The sequence below is a fragment of the Phoca vitulina genome, unplaced genomic scaffold (assembly GCF_004348235.1).
Source record: "Phoca vitulina isolate PV1807 unplaced genomic scaffold, GSC_HSeal_1.0 scaffold2, whole genome shotgun sequence".
Lineage (NCBI taxonomy): Eukaryota > Metazoa > Chordata > Mammalia > Carnivora > Phocidae > Phoca > Phoca vitulina.
Genome location: NW_022589705.1, coordinates 2,235,099 through 2,262,862, shown reverse-complemented (window position 1 = coordinate 2,262,862; position 27,764 = coordinate 2,235,099). Strand labels below are relative to the sequence as shown.

General features: G+C 39.6%; 1 long non-coding RNA gene across 2 annotated transcripts in view; it reads left to right on the top strand.

Annotated features, from left to right (window-relative positions):
- Nucleotides 1–27,764, top strand: part of LOC116642283 — a 63,787-nt gene that overhangs the window by 27,135 nt on the left and 8,888 nt on the right. The window contains exon 2 of one of the 2 annotated variants that reach the window (XR_004301328.1): nt 2,066–2,127. This is a non-coding gene — a long non-coding RNA (uncharacterized LOC116642283). Of the gene's footprint in view, nt 1–2,065; nt 2,136–27,764 lie in introns of both variants that reach the window. The other variant, XR_004301329.1, reaches the window with a different exon arrangement.

The following is a 27,764-nucleotide window of genomic DNA, read 5'->3' as shown; positions in this document are numbered from 1 at the left end:
CCTTCCAACCAGATGAATGGAAATATCTTTCCTGTTCCTTTAATGGAGTGTAAACACCATCGAAAAATTGTCGAATACCACAAGAAGGAGTTGACCAAGAGGTCCACAGGGCACATTTCATGGTAATGGAGAGGAAATGAAAAGAAGTTTTCTGGCAGTGGGATCTTTCAGATCTATTAACAATGAGGTAGTTCAGAGGGCAGATGGGTTAGGGTGGGAAAGAGAAGGGTGTCAGTGGAAGCCTTTTAAACCAGACTAGATAAAGCACAGAAAGATCACTTTAGGATTCAGCATGCCCTCTGGTGGGGGTAGGGAATACAGTTAGGGCCAGGACTAATCTACTTCCTTTGGCATAAGACAGACCTTGGATTCAAATCCATGTAGAAACCATGACTAAACGTCTCTGGTTCCTCTTTTCTAAGCTGAAGGCAAACGCTTAACGACTGAGCCACCCAGGCGCCCCTGGTTCCTCTTTTCTAAAATGGTATCAACAAGGCCTACCTTATACGTTGATGAGTGAAATTAAAAAAAAAAAAATGTTTTAGTGTTTACATGGAGCATAGCAGCAGAAGCAAATTTGGGTTATATTGGGTCTAAAGCTTATACAATAGCGGAGGCCTTCTTTAAGAAAAAGAATACACAAGTCTGATTACAAAATTAGATAGTAAAGTGAATATTTACTTAGAATAAGAAAAGAAGTCACAACAAATCACTTAAAAAAACCACAACAAACTGACAAATATCACAAACGTCACAAAAATCCAGAAAAACAACATGTTTTAATTTATTAGCTACTTGAAATACTCGTTGTGTGTGTGCACATACACATTACAGATATATATGTGTGCTGTATATTCTGATGGCCTCTTCATTTGACAAAAATTCTATAATATATAAAGAGAATGAGAACATATTTTAACTTTCCTTCCATATAATTGATCAAAATTTGTTTTTTATTGGGGAGCCTGGGTGGCTCAGTCGTTAAGCATCTGCCTTTGGCTCGGGTCATGATCCCAAGGTCCTGGGATCAAGCCCCGCATCGGGCTCCCTGCTTGGCGGGAAGCCTGCTTCTCCCTCTCCCGCTCCCCCTGCTTGTGTTCCCTCTCTCGCTGTCTCTCTCTCTCTCTGTCAAATAAATAAATAAAATCTTTTTTAAAAAATTGTTTTTTATTTTTGATAGTTTAGAATTTTTTTTTCAGTATCATAACTTGCTTGTAATGTCATGCAAAATTTTATGATTGTTGTCAAATTTGGGAAAAGTTCTATCAAGGTTTTTCATGAAAGAGTTGTAAGGTTTAGGTAAGTCTTTCATGGGTTAGCTTCTGACTCTGTACATTTCAATTTTTGTTTCTCCTCCTGTCTTCCTAATCTCAGGGCTGGGCATTGTAGAATACCCTCATATCCCAGCATGATACACTCTGGGTCTCCAGCTCACTAAGTGAACAGATGATGATAAGAGTGTTGAAATCCATTCCTACAACGCAGTGGCTAACATCAACTCTACATGAAAGTGATGTGATGTATCTTCAACTCAACTGCAAAGCCACACAAAGGGAGATGTGGCAGAGAGGAAGTCAGTCACCAGTTAACAAATTAGTGTTAAATAGTTTAATTTTGTAAACTTTACAAAAACATATAACCATGCCCACACATTGATAGAGCTCCTCCCAGGGCCTTGGAAGGGTCTCATGCCATTAGCTTCATGGCCAATCACCTCTACATGCCCTGTGAGTGTGCTGAACAGTTCTGTCCCCCATACTGGCAAGTATTACTCAAAGTAAGCAAGGTGGTGGTAGGGATTTGGGGTTACAAATTCAGGAGACTCTGGAAGGCAACAACTTGTCCAAACACAGAGATGAGATATGTCTCATTCAGCAGTGGTGAATCTAAATTAAACTGAGTCTTGAGGATATGATGGTGGCATATCAGAAGGAAAAACTTTGTTCTTCCTGTATTTTGCTGGGTTCCCCCAACCCCCGCCAACATCAGCTGGTTACATTTGAGTTCACAACTCCTCTTTGAAATCGCTGTGATTTACCTGACTCTGAACTCTTTCATCTTTCAGAAAATCCCTTCTTGAAGCACCATGATTCTCTTAGAGCACTATGATACCTGGAGGTGTTAGAGGTAAGCTGGTAAGTTTGTCAAACCTGCCTCAAGTGGTCCTGGGCTGAGATACTTTTGAGGCTGGTGAAAGCAGCAGTGGAGAAACAGGGGCCTAGCGGTATGGTGGTCATTCCAGAAATGTAACCCCTCAGAAACGTGCTACCCAGCCTCTCATAAGAAGGGTAAAACAAATAAAGCTGCTGCCTATTTGGAACATACGCTGGCTCCTTCCACATCTGCAGGACATTTAGCTCCTTGCATCTGGTAATGTTTGTGCAAATATAATTCCATATTCACTAATAATTCCTGGGGCTAAAGGCCCCCCCTCGGGTAACCTTGTTAATATTCTCTCAAGGCCTGGTGTGAACGCCTCATAGCATTTTGATTAGAATTCAATCTTGTGTTTTTTTCCCTCTCTGTCTCTTTCTCCCTCTCTCCTCTCACGCTTTTCTGGCCCCCGGTTTCCTGGCCACCCACATCAGGAGACATTCTCCCTCCCTTCCACTCTCCATTCTCAGTTTCAAGGAATTTCCTTGTGTCAAAGGCAAAGTGTGATTGACATATTTTTCCCCTCTTAAGAGCAGTCATCTCGGTGTTTGATTTAACCATCTCCTTATGGGGCTCGTACAATCATTACCTGGGTGAAAAAGAGACCTCCTGCTCACCCTCACGCTCAGACCCACGTAGCTCAGTATTTTTGTAGACTTTTAAATTGCTCCTCTCCTTCCTCTTTTTCCACCCTTTTCTTTCTTTTTGGTTGGCACTAGCAAATGATTCCCTGGTGTGTTGTACCCTGAGCCTTAAAGGATTTTAGTTATCCACAAACAGGTAGACCAGCTGCCTCCTGCCAGTGCCCTCTGCCTGCCAAGAAAAGCATTTGCTGTTCTTTACATCTGGGGGAAAGAATGGATACAGAACGAGCTGTCTAGTTTTGAATTCACCAACTTTAGGCAGGTTGTGTTCCTTTGGTTCCTTAGTCTTCCAGCTTATTTTTCTCTCAGGAGAAGAAAATAGAAAACAAAAACAAAAGCAAATTAGCCATAGCATGAAGAATTGTATTTAAACCCAAGAGGAATTTCTTGGCAGTGAAGTTCTTAATGTTGGAGTGATTCTGGAATGCATGTACTGTCTCTCAGGCTGCCTTATCATCAAATTACTGTGGGTTCTAAGGGTTTCTGCCTGAAGGGGATGAACTAGATGACCTTGGAAGGTCACTTGCAGCTTTTCAATTCAACAGCAATCCCCTTCTTTTCTGTGAAGGGCCACACTTCCCATAGTATTGGAGCAGACTCTATCTTAAGGGAATTGCTCATGCCTCTCTAGAGTAGCCTGAATCACATCTCCTACCGATGATTATGATAAGCTGCCTACTCACAGCTCCCAATTGCAGGCAGCTCTGTTGTCTTAAGTAACCTTAATAATTGCATTCTTAAGTAACCTTCTTGCCCCAATCCCATTGTTTCAGAAGGAAACGAAGTGCTAGAAGATAGAGCCTTGGATTGGCAGTAACAAAGTCGATTTTTTTTTCCTGCAGGAATTTCGGTGGTAAAGATAGTTTTAATAAAAAACTATCTGTATATAGCTACACTATCTTAACTCATTGTGCAAAGTATTCAGTATGACATTTCACTTTTAATCAGGAGTAATGGTCTGTGTGTAGCGATTACTAAAAGCACTCTTATTAACATAGCATGACATAAGTACTTGCTTGTTGTAATTATCATCTGTGTTATGATAAACAAAGCATAATGCCAACCAAGCAAAGCAGGCATATGATCTTACGTTGAGAGTAGCAGCAATATGTGTACTATACATTGTGCTTTGATTGACATTATATCTCATTGCTTTAGGAAAACGAGGCTGTAGAGGAAATGCCAGTGCTCCCCATTATATAAATACTCCTAAGAATCCATGTCAGTCCATGGTCCTCCCAGACCAGTATCTGAGTCTGAAAGTAGAATGATGGGATTATATGTGGAAAGTCATGATTACCCTAAAAAACACTGACTCAAAAAGGTTAGGATGGACTCTAAGGCATTCGTAGGTTATAATTTCTTATTAGAGTCCCAAGAGCCACTCATTGAAGTCAGGACCCACAAGAACTCATGTGGTCCATAATGCCTCTCCATCTTTTCTGTACCCAATTTATATTTTTGTCCTGTATGAAAGGAGTGGTACTTCCTTTTATGTGTGGTATATCTGCTTCTTTCAAACTCAAGTTTCACCAAGTCTTGTATTCCAGAATTTGGTTAAAGAGTCTATGGTTCTCCGTTTCTTTATCCTCCATGACTTGGAAAACTTTAATCAGATTTTTGCTGCACTCTCCACCCATCCACCCATTCCCTCCACCACTACTTTCATCTTTCCAGTTGAATAAATAGACGTTTTCAAAGCTTGTCCTCATGTAGAATCCCTTCCTCTCTTCCTAAATGTTGTAGTTGATGATGTCCGGAAAATTCTTTCATACCTAAATGACGGTGACTGGCATTGTGTGTCTCAATGTATGTTGTTTAGGCCGGGATTATTTTTTTTTTTAAGATTTATTTATTTTAGAGAGAGAGAGTGAGCAGGAGGAGGGGCAGAGGGAGAGGAGAGAGAGAATCCTCAAGCAGGCTCCCTGCTGAGCACAGAGCCTGACTTGATTCCAGGACCCTGAGATCATGCTGTGAGCCGAAATCAAGAGTCAAACACTTAGCTGACTGAGCCACCCAGGCACTGCAGGATTTTTTTTTTTTCAGAAGAGTAGGTATAATACATCCACATCTTCTTATTCAGTTTTTCTGCAATTTTTCTGTGTTGAAGGTAATGAGACCAACTTTATTAGATAATCACCATTAATAAGTTTAATACTAATGTCAGAAATTTCTAATTTTTTGAGAAGTGGGAATAATTTTTCAAATGAAAAGTTATCTGGAATGCAAAAAATATGAATATGTTGTAAGCTATGTGATATTTGGGGACCAAAGCCTAGCCCCTTTGGCCTCCCTCTGGTCTCTGAGGTACTCCACAAAACTAGAGAGTTCCTCAAAACATACTTTGAAAATCACCAAGCTGGGCGCCTGGGTGGCTCAGTCGTTAAGCGTCTGCCTTTGTCTCAGGTCCTGATCCCAGGGTCCTGGGATTGAGCCTCGAATCGGGCTCCCTGCTCAGCTGGGAGTCTGCTTCTCCCTCTCCCACTCCCCCTGCTTGTTCCGTCTCTCTCTGTTTCAAATAAATAAATAAAATATTATTTAAAAAAAAATTACCAAGCTTACCAAAGTGAGCACCAACCACTGTTTATTTATTTTTTTAAAGATTTTATTTATTTATCAGAGAAAGAGAGAGTACAAGCAGGGGGAGCGGCAGGCAGAGGGAGAAGCAGGCTCCCGGCTGAGCAAGGAGCCCCATGAGGGACTTCATCCTAGGACCCTGGGATTATGATCTGAGCTGAAGGCAGACGCCTAACCGACTGAGCCACCCAGGCGTCACCCACTGTTTACCTTAAAAAGCTGGGATTTACAGGGCACCTGGGTGGCTCAGTCAGTTTAGCGTCTGCCTTTGGCTCCGGTCATGATCCCAGGGTCCTGGGCTTGAGCCCCGCATCGGGCTTCCTGCTCTGCGGGAAGCCTGCTTCTCCCTCTCCCTCTGCCTGCCACTCCCCCTGTTTGTGCTCACTCTCTCTCTGTCAATTAAATTTTTAAAAAAATCTTTAAAAAGCTGGAATTTAGTTTAAAATACAGGCATCCACATTTTCTTAACCAACTCTTTCTTTACAGAACATATGGTTTTGAAATGCATCCTTTATTTCGGGTCATTCAAATGCGCTTCAGGCTCTCCTGTCCATGGTTATAAATGAGGTCACATGCAGAGTTCAGCACGAAGTTCACCCTTACCTGCACAGCAGCAGTCCCAGCCCGCTTCTGAGGTGTTCCTACCCTCTCATGTTTCTCAAGGAGTCTCTCAAAGGGGTCTTGCTTGTGTCCCCCTCGTCAGTAAGGACCACTTCGGTCCAGGGTCTCTGAGTGTAAAGGGGCTCCGCTGCTCCAGAAAGCTCCATGCGGTTCTTCACAGCCAGTGCTGTCTCAGGTCACTGCTGCGATCAACCAACACAGCCTGTGGGTGCTGCTCTCCCCTCTGCCCAGGAGCGGACACAGACCCTTTCTTGAAGGCCTCACAGCACAGCCAAGAACAGATTGTAACACGTAATGTCACTTTTTTGTTACAGCCCCAGCTATCACGAAAAGGGAACATACACCAAAATCATCCTTCAGCAGGCAGCTAGCCATCCTTACGCAGTCTGCTACAGGCCACACTTCTGCCCTGACACTGCAGGAAAAACTTTCCACCCAATATCCATTCTCTCCTTGTTTTGATACAGAAAAACAATTTTATTTGAGATGGTGATGAGCCATGTTAAACAGATACCTTTCCCAGCCTTTCTTGCAGCTAGGTATGGTCACAAGACTGAGTTCTGGCTAAACCAATAGAAGTGGACTCCTGGGAAGGCTCCTTGCAGGGGCTGGTAAAACTGGGAGATGCTTCCCTTTTCCCTTCCTGCTGCCTGAAATGAGTGTGTGATGACATGCGCTATGGCAACCATATTGGAACATGAGGTGGTCTTGAGGCTGGAAGCCGAATGCTGAGGATGGTAGAGCAGAAGGAAGGCGGAGTCACTGATTACTTGGGGAAGTCACCGCAGTATCCTTGGAAGAATCACTTCTGGACTTGTTTGTGTGTGTTTGGGTGTTCTGTAATCTGTTGGTAAACCAAAATATGGCACAGCAGCGATGAGCCTGCTTTCCTCCCTTGCTATTGGGCGTGCTCGGCTCCTGACCTGGTTGCATACGACAGAGTCTGGCTCCTATCCATTATGCGGGAAAGCCCTTTAGCATGGCTAGTCTCTCCAGAGCCTCTTCCCAAGAGAACCAGAGCCCAGAAAGAAGTCATTCTCTCCTTACCCACAGTCTAGGACCCAACTGCCATCTCCTCACCCGGAAGTCTTTTCAGAATAATTGAGAATTATACTTATTATTCCTTCAGACCCTCTTATTCTGCCCACAGGGGTGTGGCCTCACCTGCCGCTGCCAATAGTAAGCACATCGGGCCCAGTTCCAGCCATGGCTCAGTTCCTTTATCTGATAAATGGGAAAAAGTTTAAATAAACATAAACCACAAATGGTTTTAAAATATACTCTTAGGTATTAGTTTTGGAATCCCTACCAGAGTGCTTCTTAAATTTTTTTTTGGCTCATCTTGTTTTTGGCTCATTTTGCCCATATGTGCATCTTCTTAGATATAGAGCAACACATGGATATTAACCCAGAAACGCACACACAGACTGTTGCATTTACACATACGTGCACACAGAGATTTTTATATAGACTACCACATTGCTATGTATATCCATTAGCATATATCCTGGCACACTGATACCCAAGTTCAAAGGAATTTGGATTGAAGTTTAGTTAATAGCAAATATATGGGATGGGATAGATATAGCAGTTAAAAAGCCCAGGCAGGTAGATTCGAAATGAGCAAAGTAACCTCCATGGTACTCATTTTTAATGGCATTGCAGTAATGTAAATTTTCTATGTGTTCCAGGGGTAAGTCTAATGAGAGACTGATTAGAGAGATGGGCCTGATGGACAGCCCAGCACTGTTGCTGAGCTGGTCTGTGTCGACTTGGCCATCTCAACGGTCACTTCTTGGTAGTAGAACCATCATGAGCTCTCCTTGATAGTAACAGGGAAAGGCAGTCTTGTCTTCCAGCCTTACCATAGGCACCCAGCAAGATTTTGAAATATGAATGAATGATTCATATACTCTGCATGGACCCCTCCCCTTGCAAGACTGTCTGACCTTCATTGGGTATGCTTATGGAAGGGAGAGAAAGCAAGTGCAGTGGCCACTTGGATCCAGGACATGGCAGAGGGAAAGGGAGCTAAAGTCAAGTCTCTGTGCTGATATCTAACCCCCGGCCTGGGAGCTGATGTGGACTTTACACCCTGCAATGGTAAAGATTTTCTAGGATGTTGTGCAAGGAACAAGACATCCAACGCTTTCCTGGAGAGGCTCCTCTGGAGATAGAGACAGATAGAAAGACCGAGGCACTTTGTTTTTCTTTTCATATTTTCATTTTTTTCCCCTATTTATGTCCATGAATGTTCTTCTCCTGTCCTGGTGTTTGAATACTTATATGTGCTAACCACAGCCTGGCCCTGCTGTCACTTAGCCAAATTACACACATTTCGGTCTTTTCATCTTTCTTTATGAACCAGCCTCTCCAGTCTATTTAATCATGTTGGCAGTTCTTTTCTGAATTCCACCCAATTTAAAAATAAGCTAAATTCTCCACCCCTGTGGATTGAAAAGCAGGCGGTTGCGAACCCATGCAGAGCGCCAGCCTTGGTTTGAGGCGTGTAGAGGAAAGATATGCCCCTGTCTGAAACTCTCTATTCCACAGCTTGGAAAGGGCCAGGGGAAGTGGGGAGAGAGGCAGGAAACTTGGCTGGTCAGAGCTGGAGACCAGGGTACTGTGCTGGGGTTTTTCAAATTAGGTGATGATCCAATCTGGTTCAGAATCCAAAAGGTACAAAAGTATATGTACAAGGAACAGAAAGTATTGTTTCTGTATTTGCCACCTAGTCACCCAACTCTTTTTTTTTTTTAAGGTTTTATTTATTCATTTGACACAGAGAGAGAGAGAGCTCAAGCAGAGGTAGCGGCAGGCAGAGGGAGAAGCAGACTCCCCGCTGAGCAAGGAGCCCGATGTGGGGCTCGATCCCAGGACCCCGGGATCATGACCTGAGCCGAAGGCAGATACTTAACTGACTGAGCCACCCAGGTGCCCCTAGTCACCCAACTCTGAAGAAGCACCCAAAGTTACTTGTCTCTGTATCATTCCAGAGAGATTTTACGCACATGCGACTGAATAGGTATTTGTGTGTGCATGGACATCTCCCCACCTCCATTTTTTTTTTTTTAAAGATTTTATTTATTTATTTGAGAGAGAGAGTGAGAGAGAGAAAGAGCACAAGAGGGGGGAGCGGGAGAGGGAGAAGCAGACTCCCTACCGAGCAGGTAGCCCGATGCGGGACTCGATCCCGGGACTCCAGGATCATGACCTGAGCCGAAGGCAGTCGCTTAACCAACTGAGCCACCCAGGCGCCCTCCCCACCTCCATTTTTATACCAATAGTGATATACTATATGCATTGCTCTCCTCTTCGCTCTCTCTCTTAGCAATATATCTTGCAGATCTGGAGGTTGGCCCATATTCACACATTAAAAAGCTTCTTCAGTACTTTTTATGGCTATATAGTATCTATATCATAAATATGCAGTAATTCGTGGCCCACAATTAATGAGCATTTATATTCTTTCTGACTTCTTATAGTCACTATCAACAAACATCTAGGGATCTTAGCAATTTTTTTTTATTCCCGGCAATGCCTCTCTGATTAACTTATACATTTTGTACATGTGTAAGTAGATACATAGGATAAAATTCCTGGATTGAAAGGTATGTGCATCAGGTTGTCTAGTTCAAATCTGACTGATCTGCCAACTTATACACCCATTGCCAACATGTGAGAATATGTGTTTCCCCATAGCCACACACATACACAATTTTTTAGAACTTCGACAATCTGATAGGGGTGAAAAGTAAGTCATCTTTGTGTATTTCTGTTATTATGAGTGAGATTGGTTTCTTTTCACAAACTTAAGAGCCATTTGAATTCCCTTTTCAGTGAACACTCCATTTCCTTGCTTTACATCTCTGTTGAGTGGTTGGTCTTCCATTGATTTGGGGGGTCTTTCTATATTAGGGAGATTCGCTTCTTGTGATTTAAGTTGGAAATATATTTTCCCGTTTGTCATTCTTTTCTATTTACCGAGATGAATATATTCACCTTTTACTTCATAATTCCTGGGTTTTGGTTTTGTGATGTACTTAGAAAAGTTTTTTCCACTTTGAGGTTGCTTTTTTTTTTTTTTCTCTCCTTAATACCCATCACTGGGCTAACCCATCCCCCCACCACCCTCCCCTCTAAAACCCTCAGTTTGTTTCTCAGAGTCCATAGTTTGAGGTTGCTTTTTAAAAATTCCATGGTTTCTTCTAGTATTCATATAAATAACAGGTAAATCAAACTTTATGTTTTTCCAGATAGCTACCCAGTTGTCTCAATATCATTTATTGAATAATCTATCTTTTATCCATAGATTTGAAATGTTACCTTTAACATATATAAAATCTCCATTGCATTTGTGCCTCTTTTTGATTCCTAGTTTGTTCCAGTTATCTTTCATGCCAATATCACATTATTTTAATTATCTGTAGCTTCAAAAATTGTTTTATTGTTTTAAAAAAAAAGACTGGAAGTCCACTCAACAAACATTTAGTTATTGCTTCTGAGTGGCGGAATTAGAAAAAAACATGCCTTCCTTCTTCTTTACTATGTTACAGATTGTGTAATAAACTGGCTTTAGTTTATAAAATAATGCGCCAAAAAATAAAATAAAATAAAAATTGATTGTTTAATAAAAATAATTCCCCTTTATTACTCTTGTCTTTCAGAATTTTCCTGTTCTCTTTGTTGTTGTTTTCTTCCGTATGAATTTTAGAATCAGGTTGTCTAGTTAAAAAAAATTATTTGGGCATTTAAAAAATCAGGGCGTGTTAAATTTATAGATTTAGGGTAAGTAGCCATCTTTATGATATTGCTTGCTTCTCCCCAAGAATATGATATGCTTTTTTATTTGTCATGTGTGTTTGTGTGTGTGCTCATTTTAAAGTTTTATTTAAACGCTTATTTAAAAATTATATTTAAACTTTCATAAGTTATGCCCATTTCTTGGTAATTTTTTTTCATTGCTATGATAAACTAAGATCTTCCATTATCTCTTCTAATTATGTGTGTGTGTGCTTTTGCTTTCTGCTGATTGCAAAATTTTGTAATCATCAGGCATATTCCCAAATCCTCTTCTGTTCTGTTCTTCTGTTCCGTTTCTCTTAAAGGTTCTTTTAGGCCAGAGTTTCTCAACCCTGTTCTATTGGCATTTTGGTCCAGATAATTCTTTATTGTTGGGGTGCTGGGGGTGGGGAGGGAGGTATTATCCTGTGCATTGAAGGATGTTTAGCTGCATTCCTCATCTCTACTGGTGGTGGTTGGTGGATTGCCTTTGATTAAGCACCATTGTTCTAGTCCTTAATCTAGGAAAGGTCTTCATTATTCTCACCCACTCCCAGCCCACTGCTCTATTAGGCACTATTGGGTCTAATCACGAGAGTGGAAATAGCTAGAGCCCAATGTTCTCTTATGAGACCAAACTGTCTAGAAATAGCCATGGAAGTGATAGTTGTTCATAGTTTATGGCCAAACTACATGTGGAAGTCAGACAAATCTCACGAATTTAAGTTAAAAGTAACACAAAGAGGGAGGCAGAATCGACACTTCTGTATCACACAGCTTTGATCTCAAGTGCATGGTGTTTGGCACATTCTCTAGCTGTTTTGTTTGTTTGTTTGTTTTTTAAGATTTTATTTATCCATTCATGAGAGACAGAGAGAGAGAGAGAGGCAGAGGGAGAAGCAGGCTCCCCACAGAGCAGGGAGCCTGATGCGGGGCTTGATTCCAGGACCCCAGGACCATGACCCCAGCCAAAGGCAGACACTCAACCGACTGAGCCACCCAGGCGCCCTCTCTAGCTGTTAAATGTGTGGTCACTGTCTTCTCAGTTGACTTGAACCATAGCATCTCAGGCTTGAAGGGATATCATCATATTCTTTAAGGCATGACTTTATGTCACCCTTCTACACTCTCAACTATGCCTTCCCCCTTTTGTATTTTCTACGGTGCTGGGTACATGGCAGGTGTTCAGTGAAGTTGATATTTTGCTAATCTAATACTTTCAGCCTGACATACTTTGGGTTTTTCAGGGAAAACAATGTGGTATAGCAGGAAACATTAAATGTTGGAAATCAAAAAGATCTGCTTTCAAATCCTAGCTAAGAGTCATTAGATTATAAGCCATATATACAAATTACCTAACCTGTGTGAATGGCACCTGCAAAACAATTATAAATATACTAGCACTGTAGGGTTGCAGTGGACATTGGATCAGATCAAATATACAATGCACAAGAGCATAGCAAGATCACAATACATTTTTAATCCTCAGTTAAAACTCAGGCAATCTATATGTGATCACTGTTATCATCTTCATTATTATTATGTGAATACAAGTTTTTAATCTGGAGAATTAAAACTAAAACAATCTAAATTTTCTATTAAAAATGTCATTGAAATATTGGGAAACTGGTTCAATACTAATGAAGGTCAGATATTTCTGTAAGCAACATTCCTATCATGTCTTATTTATTGGAGATAAAATTTTTTTTTTAAACTATAGCACCTAGCATTCCCAGGTAGTCTCACATCCAAATACTAACCAGGTCTGACCCTGCATAGCTTCTAAGATTGGGTGTATTCATGGGGTATGGCCATAGACCTGGAGGTAGATTTTTTGAGAACCTAAATATTCTGGGCCTTATGGTTAAATCAGTCAGCATTATGGGTGTTCTATGGAGTTCACTGTTGACTTTAGAATAGCATATGATACAAAGGGGAAAACTTTGTTCTTAATCATGTTTTCTATGAAGCGAAGCGGAGTTTAACAATAGCATTGTTTAGCTGAGCTTGCATCATCTTTTGTTAAAGACTTTTTCAAGTTTTGGCATGTCATACACATGTAGAAACATACATAGAACTTAAATGTACTGTATACAAAGAAGAAAATAATGGGTAACCTCTGTGCAGATTAAGAAATAGCACATTTCCAGCCCTCAGAACAGTCCTTGTTTCTCTTTACGGTTTTACCACCTATGAATATGTCCCTTACAAATATAGTTTAGGATTTATTCTGTCCTATTTTAAAGTTTACATAAATGTAATTATTTTTTGTGTCTGACTTCTTTAGGTTTGTCTATATAATTTTTTTCCTGTATAATATTCCGTTTTATGAAGGTAACATAATTTGTTCACCTATTCTATTGTTGATGGACAGGTGAGTTATTTTAACCTGGGGGCAAATATGAGCCATGTTGCTGTGAGCATTCTTGTACATGTATTGTAGTTGACAAGTGCAGGAGTTGCTCGAGCTTAGGTACCCAGAAGTAGAATTCTGGGCCATGGGGTATGTATAACTACAAATTTAACAACAATTTTCAAAAGAGGTTGTGCTAATCTATACTCTGACTAACTGAGAATTCTAGTGGCTCCACACTCTTGCCACACCGGACATTACCGGACTTAATCAATTCTATGAACCTGGTAAGTCTGGGGTGGAATTTTGTTGTAGTTTTAATTTGCATTTCCTTGAGGTTGAGAGCCTGAGAATATGCTAATTGGCCAATTAAAAATGTCCTCTTTTGTGACTTGTGTCTTTAAGTCTTTTGGCTCTATCCCTGCTAGACTGATTTTGTTTTTTACTTATCTATTTGTATGAATTCTTTTATATTCTGGATACTCTTCATTTGCCAGTTAGATGTGCTGCAAATATATCCTCAAATTCTGCGATTTGGTCTTGCCCTTTCTTTGTGTTTTTTTTATTAAAGATTTTTTCAGAGTCCATCGTCTCTCATGGTTTTTCTCCCCCTCCGATTCCCCCCCCTTCATTCTTCCCCTCCTGCTACATTCTTCTTCTTCTTTTTTTCTTTCTTAACATATATTGCATTATTTGTTTCAGAGGTACAGATCTGAGATTCAACAGTCTTGCACAATTCACAGCGCTTACCAGAGCACGAAACTGAGGGTTCTAGAGGGGAGGGGGGTGGGAGGATGGGTTAGCCTGGTGATGGGTATTGAGGAGGGCACGTTCTGCATGGAGCACTGGATGTTATGCACAAACAATGAATCATGGAACACTATATCTAAAACTAATGATGTAATGTATGGGGATCAACATAACAATAAAAAAAATTTTTTTAATTCAAAAAAAAGATTTTTATTTATTTATTTGACAGAGAGAGACCCAGCAAGAGAGGAAACACAAGCAGGGGGAGTGGGAGAGGGAGAAGCAGGCTTCCCGCTGAGCAGGGAGCCTGATGCGGGGCTCGATCCCAGGACCCTGGGGTCATGACCTGAGCCGAAGGCAGATGCTTAAGGACTGAGCCACCCAGGCACCCCTTCTTTGTGGTTTTTATTGATGAACAAAGTGCTTAAGTTAAATGTAGTCAATTTATTAATCTTTTCCTTTTATGATTAGTGTTTTTATGTCATGTTTAATAAATAATTCTCATTATGAAGATAAGGAAGATATTCTCCTATACTCTTTTCTAAAAGCTTAAATATTTTGCCTTTTATATTCAGCTTTATAAATTGACTTTTGGTATTGTTTGAGGGAGTGATCCAGTTTCATTTTCCTCTCCCTTCCCCACTAGATGCATATTGAATTGCCCCAGCACCATTTATGAAAAGATTATACTTTCCCCACTGACCTGCAATCCTGCTTCTGTCACATGTCAAATTCCTATATATAAATGATATTTTGGGGGCTCTCTAAAAGAATTTTTGTGTATTGATTTTGTATTCAGCAACTTTTTAAAATTCTTATTAAATATCATTACCTGCAGATAATTTTGGTTTTTCTACATATATAATATCATCTTCCAATAATGAATTTTGGCTTTTTGTTTTTTTTACCAATCCTTTTACCTATTATTTCTGTTTCCTGCCTTATTGTACTAGTTAAGACCTCTAACACAATGCTAAAAGAAAGTAGAAGATAGAAATTTTGGACATCTTGCTTGTTACTTACCTCAAAGGAGAAGCTTTTAATTTATACATAATTAAAATAATTTCACCATTATGTGTGATGTTGATGTATATTTCTTTGTCACATTAAAGATTTCCTTTTTACCATGAGTGGATATTGAATGTTGCCAAATACCTTTTCTTCATCTATTAAGATGATAACTCACAGAACAAAATGTATGTGCTTGGTACTAAGAACATAAGACAAAATAAGATATGGGACCTAGCATCAGTGAGCCCAGAGTTTAGTGGGGAGATGGGCATGTTAACAAGTAATTTAAATGAACTGTGACAAACATTACAATAGATAGATATATACAATGTCAGGTTGATACAAAAGTAGGAAATGATTAAAAATGAATCAGAAACCTTCATAGAGAAGATGCCATTTGATCTGATTTTAAAATATCAGGAATTTTCCAGCCATAAAAAAAATGGAAGCAATTCATGGCAGAAGAAATAATATGTGCAAAGGTCTAGTGGTATGAAACATGAGGATATGCGCTTGGTGGCAGGGATGTAGTTCTAAGAACCTGCAACTTAGTTTACAGGGACTGATAGGAGGTGAGGCTGGACAGTTATGTAGAAGCATATCATTAAATTCCTTAAATGATAAGCTACAGAGGTTGGAGTTTTGGTGTCATTATTGGCCATAAAGAGCAATCAAGAGGCTTTAAATATGGAAGTAAAAGGACAGATTTTTGCTTTAGAATAATTAAGTATCAGTGTGAAGTGTATCTTGGAAGTGAGACAGACTGAAAGCAGGAAGATAATTATGATGTTACTGTCATGTTATACTGTAGACAGAAAATTTGAAATGAGGCAAGTGGGTAAGAAGGAGAGGGATGATATTAAAAAAATGACTGTGGTTTCTATTTGAGTGACCTAGTAGATAATAAATACAAGGATAAGGAAGACTAAACATTCACACTGGGGGGAACCAGCTTCCATGTCATGAGGACACCCAGTTAGTCTACAGAGAAGAAACTGAGGTCTCCTGTCAGTAGACAGCAAGGAACAAGACCTGGCAACAACTTTCTGAGTGAACTTGAAGGAGATCCCCCTCTAGAGAGGCCCACAGAGACTGTGGCCCCTGCCAACAGCTTGCCTGCCACCTCATGAGATCTGGAACCTCTCCTATAAGCCACTATGCATCTTTGACCCAGAGAAGCCCTGAGATAGTAGGTGTTTGTCGTTCATTTTAAACTGCTAAATTTTGGGGGTAATCTGCAGTATAGCAATATAACTATACAACATATTTTTCTCACTTTTCCAAATGAAAAAATTTGTTCATTTTTTCCTACTGATTTTAAGAATCTTTGTAATTTTAGGGGCACCTGGGTGGCTCAGTCAGTAAGCATCTGCCTTCAGCTCAAGTCATGCTCTCAGGGTCCTGGGATTGAGCCCCTCATCAGGCTCCCTGCTCGCCGGGAGCCTACTTCTCCCTCTCCTCCCTGCTTGTGCTCTCTCTCTCTCAAATAAATAAAATCTTAAAAAAAAAGAATCTTTGTAATTTAAGAAGGTTAGCTTTAACTCTCAAATGCACTGTTCATATTTTCAACCCACTTTGTTATGTGTCTTTTAAAACTTCTGTTCAGGTTTTATTCCAAGCAACTTTTAATTTTCATGTCACATGGGGCAGTCTTTTTTCCTCTTTGGCTTTTCTGTTTTATTTCATGTATTAAAATACATGCATAATTTCAAAATTATTTTTTAAGAAATTAATCATGCTTACTTCTATTGCTATGTCTTTCAGTTCACTAAGACTTTCTTCTGCAGTGTCTAATCTGCTGTCATTTCCATCCAATGTATTTTTCACTTCAGACATTATAGTTTTCACCCCTAGAAATTTGAGCTGGGTCTTTTTTATAGTTTTCAAGTCTATACTTGGAATGCTTAATCTTTTCTTCAGCTTCTTATCTTATTCATTTCTGGATCTGTTTCTATGGACCGACTTTTCTTCTCATTATGGGTCATGTTTTCCTACTTCATTGCATGCCTGGTAAATTTTTTTTATTGGATGCCACACATTGTGAATTTCACCTTGTTGGATGCTGATTATTTTGACATATTCCAGTAACTATTCTTGAGTTTTGTTCTAGGACACAGTTAAGTTACTTGGAAAATACTGATCCATTTAGAGCTTATTGTTAAGCTTTGTTAGGTAGGACCAAAACAGCATTCAGCCTAGAGCTAATTTTTTTCCATAATAAGGCAAACTCTTCTGAGTACTTTACCTGATGCCCTGTGAGTTTTGAGGTTTTTCACTGTGGTTGTTGGCAACAGGAATGGTTTCCAGCCTTTGTGATCCATTGTTCTCTCTAGACCTTTCACATGGTTGTTTTCCCAGTCTCTGAGGCTTCTACTAGTTCACTCACACACATTTACTTAGCAGTACTGACCTGAATACTGCCAAGGGATCCTCTGAAGACCTCCGAGCTCTTTCCCTGTGTGCAGCTCTTTTCTCTCTAGTGGCTTCAGTGACCTTGGTCTTCCTGGACTCCCAGCTCCATCTCTTCAGTTTAGAAAGATCACTGGACTATCCCTGGTTTCCCCTTCTCTATAGTGTGCCTTGAAACTCTCTCCAGGCATGGAGGTCGGCAATCCTGAGACTCATGTCATCTGTGTCCATCTTTCAGGGACTACTGTCCTTTGTTGCCTGATGTCCAATGTTTTAAAATCATGTTGCTTGTGTCTTATTTTTCAGTTATTTCAGGATTTAAGGTAACATTGCTGTTATTCCTCATGTTCTTCTAAATCTTTTGTTTTATACGTTTACATCTTTAATCCATCTGGAATTTATTTTTGATGAGAGAAATATACTTTTAATATTTTTCCAATGGTTAGCCAGTTGCCCAACATCATATTTTGAATTCTTCCCTTCTCTTCTCACCCAGTTTGAAATGTCACCTTTATCAGAAGCCAAAATTTCATAGATATTTGAGTCTGTTTCTGAACTCTTTATTCCATACCTTTGGTTTTTCCTTTTTTATTAAGTAACAAACCTTTTTATTTACTGAAGTTTCAAGATATATTGCATTATCTCGTAAAGTTAATTATCTCTCATTTCTTTTTATTTTCAAGATCTCTTTGAATATCCACACATTTTTTCCTGCATTTTAACATTTCTAAAACATTATTTTAATATCATTTTCAATTTCCTTCTCATATATCATGGATATTATTTATTGAGATTGTATTAAATTTAGAGGACTTAGACAAATTTGAAGGTGGCAAAGAGAAGCGTTCGGAGAGTTCTAGCTCAATGACTTCCATTTTCATGGTGAAGAAAGAGGCAGAGACACGCTGATTGTGAGTAGGTTAGGGTGAGACACAGACTAATGGAAAATGACAAAAGTTTAAGTGAATCATATGTGCTATAATGAGTGGGGTCATCGGATCCCAGATAAGGAAAGCACTAGTGGGTATGCAAAACATTGATTGAATATCACAGCATTAAAAATAAAGAGTCATCAATGGGTATCTGTACTTCCATATTTCCTTTCTCTGAAAATACAAAACATGCCACTAAGGAGTCCTGGAATCAGTATTTGTTATTACCAAACCATGGCACTCCTAAACAAATCTCTAGTCATCTGATTTTTTTTTTTTTTGAAAGTGCATGTCTCTCTAGTTCACTGTCATATCACCAGTGCCTAATATACTGTCTTTCCAGAGTTGGCACTGAATAAATACTAGGGGGTGAGTTAGTTAACTTCTGAATGGCTCCTCTGACTTTTGCTTAAGGTGCTATGTTGCTATCTTTGCCTGTGTGCCTTCAGATTCAAGATAGTCTTTATCCAGCCAAAAATTGGAATGGACGGTTCTCCAATTTCCTGGAAATGGGGAACTTATGATGGATTTCTTCTGTTTACAAACTGGCACAGAGTCTTAAACTGTTGTTTGAGAAAGGTCTTCTTCACTCTTAAATTTCTTAAATCTTCTTTCCAAATTACCCAAGTTGTTCATGTAAGTAGGTTCATGGGAAAATTAAGATAAAGCAGCATTCAAAGCAAAAATACCTTATTTCTTTCAACTATCCAGAGGCATTCATTTCAAAAATAGTGATAAAGAAGAGAAGGAGTCCACTTTGTATTAATGTGTGATTCTACTTAATTTCACCCTTAGTGAACTGCACACTCCAGTATTTGAACCACTCAATGGTTTTGAAAAAGTAGACTCTCTTAGTTTAGTTTTCTAATAATTGTCTCTTGGATTACATGTAAACAAGCATATGGTTTAGATTGGTGTAATACCTTCACTCTAAAACACCTCGAGGTAATTTCTGGTGGAGAAAAACTGGGTGCTTGGGTTTCAGGGCTTTATTTTTCTGATAAAAGATAGATTTTGAGCACTCAAGCAGTCTTCGTGGAGACTCTTCACAGGAAAAGGAAAATTTTGAAAATTCAGAACCCAGTTAGATGTTTCAAGTGTTAGACTGATGTGAACTTTTGTAGACCAAGTAGATTCACTTGGAACCTACTTCCTCCATGTTAACTTTTGTTTTATTATTTTATTTTAAGGGACGCAAGGCTTGAAGTGCTTTAATAGCCCCTTAGGGACTGTTTGGCTATTACATAACCCATAAAAAACAATATTTGGATGATTTAAAGGGAAATGAATCAGAAATTTAAAGGTTCAATTTTCTCCATATGACACAAGATTTTTCTCCCCAGAGTCAATAAAAATGGTCCTGAGGGTAAAACAGATCTTGGATTTTATTGACACAGAATTATTATATATGAATGTGCAGATAGTTATGTCTACTCTAAAATACTTTTATTTAAAAATATTTAGACAATCAATCTTGTATTTTTCTATGGATTAACAAGGGATCTAACAACTTTCCCAATTTCTGCAGAAAAGATAATTTTCTTGCATCAAACCTGGTCGATTAAATTCTGTAGGTTCTGAAAAGTCAGAGCCAGATGGAAATGTGATCTCAGTTCTCCAGGGGATGTTTTCATGGAGTTTCCCTCAAAAGTTATTTTAGGCTTCTCAGTTACACTCAAAGTGGGTGATGGTGGCATGGTCCAGAGTGTCCATGTTAACTGGTTGGCAATATTTTAAATTTGGTTATTTCTCATACATTTAATGTTTACATTTAAGCAAGATTTTCATTTAGTCACTGGACTTGGGAGACATAAGCATTTCTATGTGGGTTAAGAAATGGCTTCCTCCTCCACTGATGTAAAGGAAATGGGAGTCAGCAAACCTAATTTTTTCTCCCTGTTCTGCCATTACCTCCATGAGGGACACTGGGCAAAGTCCATCCTGTTTTAAGCCCCAGTCTCCTCATCTGTAAATGAGGGTGGTTAGATGATCTCTAGCACGGATGATACACAATTTTGATACATAATAATTATTCATTAAATGGTAACATTTGCTTTTATTGATGAACTTGTTTCATGGTGAATATTGAAATATCTTAATTTTAGATTCCTAAAGAGCTTAGAAGTTGACTCAAAAGTCTTGGACTTGCATGTTGTCTCACTGTTTACTAGCTGTGTAATCTTAGGGAAATTTCTGCATTTTTTAAAGACTCAATTTCTTCATCTGTAAAATGGGAATAAAGGTAATACTATTAGGCACAGGGTTTTTTTTTGTTGTTGTTGTTGCAAATAATAGAATCCGCTCTGGTCAGTTTAGGCAGAAAAATCATTTGTACAAATATTAAGCAACTCCCAGAATCCTCTGGAGGGCAAGAAAACCAGACTTAGAAATGATGAGGCCAGAAACAACACCAAATCAGACTACAGAATTTGCTCCAGTGAAAACACCATTGCTGCCAACACTTGGCAACCACTCTGTTTCTTGGAGAGACACTGTAGCTTGCATTGATAATGCTTGGTCCTGGATGCCAGGAGCTCAGCCATTGAACCCCTGTGGTCATGTTCAGCTGGGATGGATGCCATTCATGTCTACCACCATGTAGCTTTAGCTTCCAAGCTGAGGTCTCATGTGGGTGTTTCTGACTGGCAACACCTAATTCACATGTCTGATGTCAGCAACAAGGGAGCCTGGGACAGTAACTTCTGGCTCTGCCTTGGGGTTTACAATGTAGGAAACTCCTCAAAACCCAGAAAAGATGTTCAGAAGAAATTCAACTACTCTATCAAGGAGAAAAACAATGCCCCAGGTAAGAAACTCTGCACTAAATGAATAGTGACTACTATCTTTTAAAGCTTATGCTGTTCAAAGAAAGATAATGTAGATGAAGCATGTAAATGAAAACTGCCAGGAAATCTAGCTACATGTGCTTTCTTTTAAAATTCTGTGTGTAGGGTGCCTGGGTGGCTCAGTTGGTTAAGCAACTGCCTTCAGCTCAGGTCATGATCCTGGAGTCCCGGGATCGAGTCCCACATCAAGCTCCCTGCTCAGCAGGGAGTCTGCTTCTCCCTCTGACCCTCCCCCCTCTCATGTGCTCTCTCTCTCCTCTCATCCTCTCTCTCAAATAAATAAATAAAATCTTTAAAAAAAAATAAAAAAATAAAAAAAAAAATAAAATTCTGTGTGTACACACACACACATACACAATTGTGAAATATATTATTATAAAAAATTCATGAAGTAGAGAAAAATTATAGGGAAGAAATAATTATCATCCAATAGTCCTACCTGCAGATAACAATTTTTATCATTTTGGTTCAAAACCCATCCATCCAGCTAATGTAGTTATAATTATATAATATATATTATACATATTTATCTATATCATGCATATATACACACAAATTTGTATGAATACCCACATGATAACATATGATTTTATACCCAGTTAGAAGAATTAAATATATTATAGGTATCTTTCCATACTAATAAATATCGATCAGCATCATTATTTTTTTAACGCTGCATGTCATGCTGCCTTAAATTAAATTATACAATAATTTTTCCAGTAATCACCCATGCAGGGGTAATTTCCAAATTTTTGCTTTTATCAAGAGAGTTATGGTGAACATGGGTATAGCCAAATACATTTGTGGAGTAATTCCTTAAGATGAATTTAAAGAAATAGAATTGCTATTTAAATATACAGTTGAGTGGTGCACCTGGGTGGCTCAGTCAGTTAAGCATCCGACTCTTGATTTTGGCTCAAGTCATGATGTCAGGGTCATGAGATCAAGCCCCAAGTCCGGGCTCCACGCTGGGTATGGAGCCTGCTTAAGATTCTTTCTCTCCCTCTGCCTCTCCCCGCCATACCCCTGTTCACTTGCCCTTTCTCTCTCTAAAAAAAAGTATATACAGTTGAAAAGACTTCTGATACATTCAATAAAATTGGCTTCAGAAAATTGGTAACAATTTATGTGTGCAACATTTGAGTGTGAATTTCCCCACATTATCATAACACTTGTATATCAACTGTTTCTTTTTTTAGTCAATTTGTTAGGAGAAAAATATCTCATTAATGTTTAACTTGCATTTCTTAGTTTACAACTTAAATATATTTCAAATATATTTATTTTTCACTTACATTTCTTTTTTTGTGAAATGTGTGTTTATGTCCTTCATTCACTAATAGATTGATTTTTAAATTCTTTTATTGTTTTTTACTGGTTTTCGGGGCTCTCTCTATACAAAGATATTAAATTTTTGTGTCTTCCCAATGCCTTTCCCAAGATGTCATTGCCTTTCATTAGAATTGAGGTGAAACATACATAGTAAAGTGCACAAATCTGAAGTTTACAACTTGGTATGTATATATCACGTAGCAATCACCTAGATCTAGAAAAATAACATTTCAAGCACCTAAGAAGCCTGCTTCACTTTCCGTCCCAGTCACTATTCCCCCTCCCAGGAGTAACCCCTATTTTGACACCATAGATGTCATAGATTGCCTATTCTTGAACTTCATATAAATGGAATCCTATGTGGGAAGAAGTTTCTGGCTTCTTCTATTTATTATTATGTCCATGAGAGTCATCCACATTGATTCAGGTCAAGTAGTTCATTTTTCTGAACCACAATTTATTCAACGGTAAAATGAGGATAATAATAGTATTTATGTGGTAGTCATGGAGATAAATGAGTTAATGTAAGTAATTAAGTTATGCTTCAGTTAAGAAGTTAATGCAAATACCAGAACAGTGTTTGTCCTGTGGTAACTGTTGATACTTAATACATGGTAGCTGCTAGTATTACACTGCTGGATTAGATCTGTTAATTTTTTATTTAAAGTTTTTATATCAATATTCATAAATGAGTTCAGTCATGCTTTAGCATTTGTGCATGCATGTGCTAGTCTTGTACTGTTTGAATATTGGGTTATGCTAATCAATGGTATCTTCAGCTACCTGCATGTTCTTCAAGAAGTTGTGGAATGAACCTTTACTGCTCACATCCATGCACCATTCCTACCAAATCTGCTTCTCAGAGACATCTCAGAGCTGCTGTCTTTTCTCCATCACCACCTTCTCTGCTCTAGCCCATGCCTCCATTGTCACCTAATGGGTCTTCCCCTTTCTAAGCATGTGCTCCTTCCCATGGCACGTAGGATCCTCAACAGGGTCTACCTGGTTCTTCACATTATGGTCCTGCCTACCCCTCCGTCCCTGGCTTGTCCCCATCACCCTCATTCTCTGGACACACTCCCTGCCCAGTTTCGTGCTCTCTGCGCCTGGCCTGGCCAATCCCTACTTACACTTTCTGACGGAAATCCTTCCTGATGTGGCAATATCACATAGACCTCCCTATGTAATCACTTGTCTTGCCTTTTTCTTTTCTTTCTTATCACTCACAACATGTGTACTTATACATATATTTGTATGTTTGTCTAATATCTGTCTCTTGGCTCTATGAGGTACTTTTATTTGCCACTTTATCTGGCATAATGCTTTGCACATAAGAATTGCTCAATAAATAAATTGAATGAATGGCTCCCAGTCTAGTGGTGGAGACAAATATGTATGCCTAGCAATGAGAAGAAAAGCCAAACTGATGTATGGAACTAGATGCCAGGGGCACAGAGGAGGAAGCAAGAAACCGTGTCCGGGGAACCCTCCCACTGGCAGGCTGCCTGTAGACAGAGTTGCTCATTGACTTACTAACTTCCCCTGGAATGCTCTTCTCTCATAGTTGACATGTTGATGGCACTATATTACCACAGGGAAGGAATTGGTTCCAAGCCAGATATTAGAAGCATAAGTCCCAAGGGACTCAAGGAAGCAAAAATTTGTCTGAGCTCTTGGCTCACACACAGAGCACAATGGTAGCTCTGAAAAGGGCAGAAGTCCTCTGCACCCACAAGCCCTGTTTATTTTCTCCTCTAGCAGCAGGGGTAGCATAGGTCAGCCGAAATGGTGCATCTTGATGAATATTTATTGACCCAAAATGTCACGCTGACAGACATGTGGACAGGCAGACACAGAGGCCTCACTTCTCTGCTCCCAAGGTTGTGACACAGCTGACATTTCCCTGCACGGGTCCTGACTTCTCCAGCTGCTCCTGGGGATGCTGGGGTCTGGCTGTTGGGGGTCAACACAGATACTGTGCCCTGTGCTTGCCGTGCTGCTGCCCAGGCCTCTACTAAATGGTGGTCTCAAGACACTTCCCATTCTCCCGACCCACACACACTCTCACCTAGCCAGTCTCTTTTCCAATCCTTTCTCTACGGGCTCTTCCATCTCCTTAATTGCATTGCAAGAGTTGCAGGTGGTCAAATTAATTGTGCAATTTACAGAGGGAAGTCCTGGGTGACACCAAGGACTTTATGGTAGAGAAATGGGTTCTGCTTTCCCTATAAAAAGTAATTGTGTTGTCATAAATGTGACTTTTGCTCCCTTATTCTTAATCTTTTCCTCTTCATTTTCTGGGTTTTCTTTCCATCTCTCCCATCATAGCTGACTTCATTTAATCAATTTAATGTTTATTTTAGAAACATTTTATTGTTAGAATCCAAGTAACAGAAAACCATAAAAAGCAAATGGACAGGTTAAAATAATTCTTTTAAGGCTAGCACTCTTGCAAAGCACCTGTCCATGAGAAGAGAATTTTTCTAGTTATCCTCAGAAGCCCCCAGTATGCTCCCGTCTCTTCCCGCCAGAATAACCACTATCCTAACTTATGAAAACTACTTCCCACTTTTCTTTATAGTCTTTACACCCAAGTGTATTAGCAATCAGTCTGCATTATCCCTTCTCCCTGGTAACCACTAATCTACTTTCTCTCTGTGTTTTCCTACTGTGGACATTTTATACAATACATGAACTTTTGTATCTGGCTTCTTTCACTTATGTTTTCAAGGTTCATCCATGATGTGGCAGGTATTAATACTTCATTCCTTTTATGGCTGAATAATATTTCATTGTATGGATATAGAACATTTTATCTACTCAACAGTTGATGAACATTTGGTTTCATTCCACCTTTTGGTTATTATGAATAGCGCTTCTATGAATGTTTGTGTACAAGTTTTTGTGTACACATACGTTTTCAATTCTCTTGGTGTGTACTCAGTGGAATTTCTGGGTCATATAAGTCTATGTTTCATTTTTAAGGAACGGCTGAATTGTTTTTCAAAGAAGCTGCACCATTTTATGTTCCAACTAGCAGTATACAAGGGTTCCAGTTTCTCCAGATTCTTATCAACACTTGTGATGTTCTGTCTTTTTTGTTTTAGCCATCCTAGTGAGTGTGAAGTGGTATCTCACGTGGTTTTGATTTGCATGTCCCCAATGACATGTTGAGCGTGTTTTCATGTATTTATTGACCACTTACATAACTTCTTTGGAAAAATTTTTTTAAATATATGTTCCTAGAGAGGTTTGTTTTTGGTTCTCTCTAGTTTTCTTCCTTTGCCTCTCCTCTGTCCCTTAGAATATCAGGAGAAAGTCCTAGAGTATTCTGCATACCTGCCCCTTGGTCACATCTTTGCTTAGAGAGGACTGCACAGCAGGAGACTTGGAGTGGGAGTGGGGTGGGGAAAAAGGGTAATGTTTCTGTGTGCGTGATTTGAAAAAACTTCCTAAAGGAGAGTGAAAAATATCCAATCTGTCAGTATCTATCTTTCTCTTTGGGTCCTATTTTTGAACAGTTCCTCCTTTGATATCTCTGAGAGGGTGAGGGAAGGAGAGGTCCTAGAAATCGTGTTTGTCTTATAAGAAGGAGAAAACTCAAAAGAATAATCTATGAAAATGTTGATGAGACATTCATGGCCAGGACTAGCTCCAGGTAACTCTTCCTTTTCTGCTGTACTCCTTCCTCAACTCTTCTTCCTGCTCTGGCACTGACAGGCTTAGAGCAGCTCTCAAGTATCCACTCAGCAAAGAACACAATGGACTCCTTAGTCTTGAGCCATAGGGACTCCATCTTGTTCTCAAGGCAACGTATGTTGTGAACGAGGCTCAGATATTTATGTGCTTCACACTGTGCTGGGTGCCGGGGCAAGGTTACAGAAATAAGTTAGTTTCTTTTTCCCTCATTTACTCAACAAACCTCTTTGAGTACCTACGATGTGCCTGACTCTGTGCTTCCCTGAAGGAGACCAGCTTGGGAAAAAATCATTCAGAACCCATCAACATTGGATGCATTCCAGTGCATGGTACCTATATGAAGTAGAGCTCCAGAAGAGAAGAGGCAGGTGTCGAGTGATGTCCCCATGAGGTACAGAGTCATGGCGGAGTGGCCAGGGGTACAGCTCCCACCACTGGCCAAAGAAGCTTGAATGAGGAGTCCATGCTCAAGGTGGGAAGGATATCAATACCATGACAGGCAGGTGGAAACAATGTTTTTGAGCTTTTGCATATTTTCCTGAACTTCCCATCTCATACCTTATAGGAGGCTATCTTATTCCATGTGCTGTATTATTTATGGAGGCAAGAAGTAAATGTGATCCATCATCAACTGCTAGGAGGGTATTACCTCTTTAAATCTAATCTCATTGAGCTCCCTGCACCTTTTATATTGCCATTTCCCTTTTAGTCATTGTCAATTAGCTCTCCATTGCTGGTTTTAGTTTTCTACGTGATAAGCAGAGGTTTTGAATCCATCTTGATTAAAGCAGCGAGGCCCCAACCCCATCCTGCCAGCTTCCTTTGAAGTTCATCAAACTCCATATTCAGATCAGCTGCCCAGGGCACAGAGAAAGATGAGCTATGAGCTGTGCAACATGAGGACGCCAGGCCAGATGCTTCAAGGCAGGCAGCTTCCTTCTGGGAATAGAATCACCAGAGAGTTCCATCTCTCTGGAACGGTTTAGGTGTGGCGGAGTGGGGAGAAAGCACAAAAATCAAAAAATGAAAAGATGATTTCTCGGGTCTCTTCCAGGCACTGTCCAAATTAGACTAGGATCTATTTGTTAAAGCTGGTGGCAGGCTTTCCAGTGCTCGGGACTGCCCAGAAATCTGGATTCTTCCAAGATGTCCCATTTGGTAAGCTGGAGGATTGGCTCATTATGTAGAGGAAATCAAGAAAGGGAAGCATGGGATATTGTTAAGTATATATCATGGTATTTTTCTCATATTTGTGTAACAATTACTCTGTCTCCAGCCCTCTTACAGACCGCCTCTTCACGTCCTCACATCTCGTGTTTTTCTTTATTCTCCCTCTCTCTGTCTCTTTCTCTCCATCTCTGTCTCTCTCTGTGAAACCACCATCTCCCCCTTATTTGCCTCTTCCTCTTCCGCTTATTTTTTCTCTTTATACATATTTTCAAGTGGATGTTTGTGGCTCTGATAGTAATACATTTTAAAGAAGCCACTTTACTTTGGGGAAGAGTTCTTCATTTGTAGAATATAATGACCCTTAAATTCCCCTCTAATGCTAAAATTCTATGGTTCTCTGAAATACTTACTCTGTTCAAATAATGCATTTCCTTCTGACCCACCTAAAATCTGTGGAAATTGGCTGTATCGTAGCTGACAATCC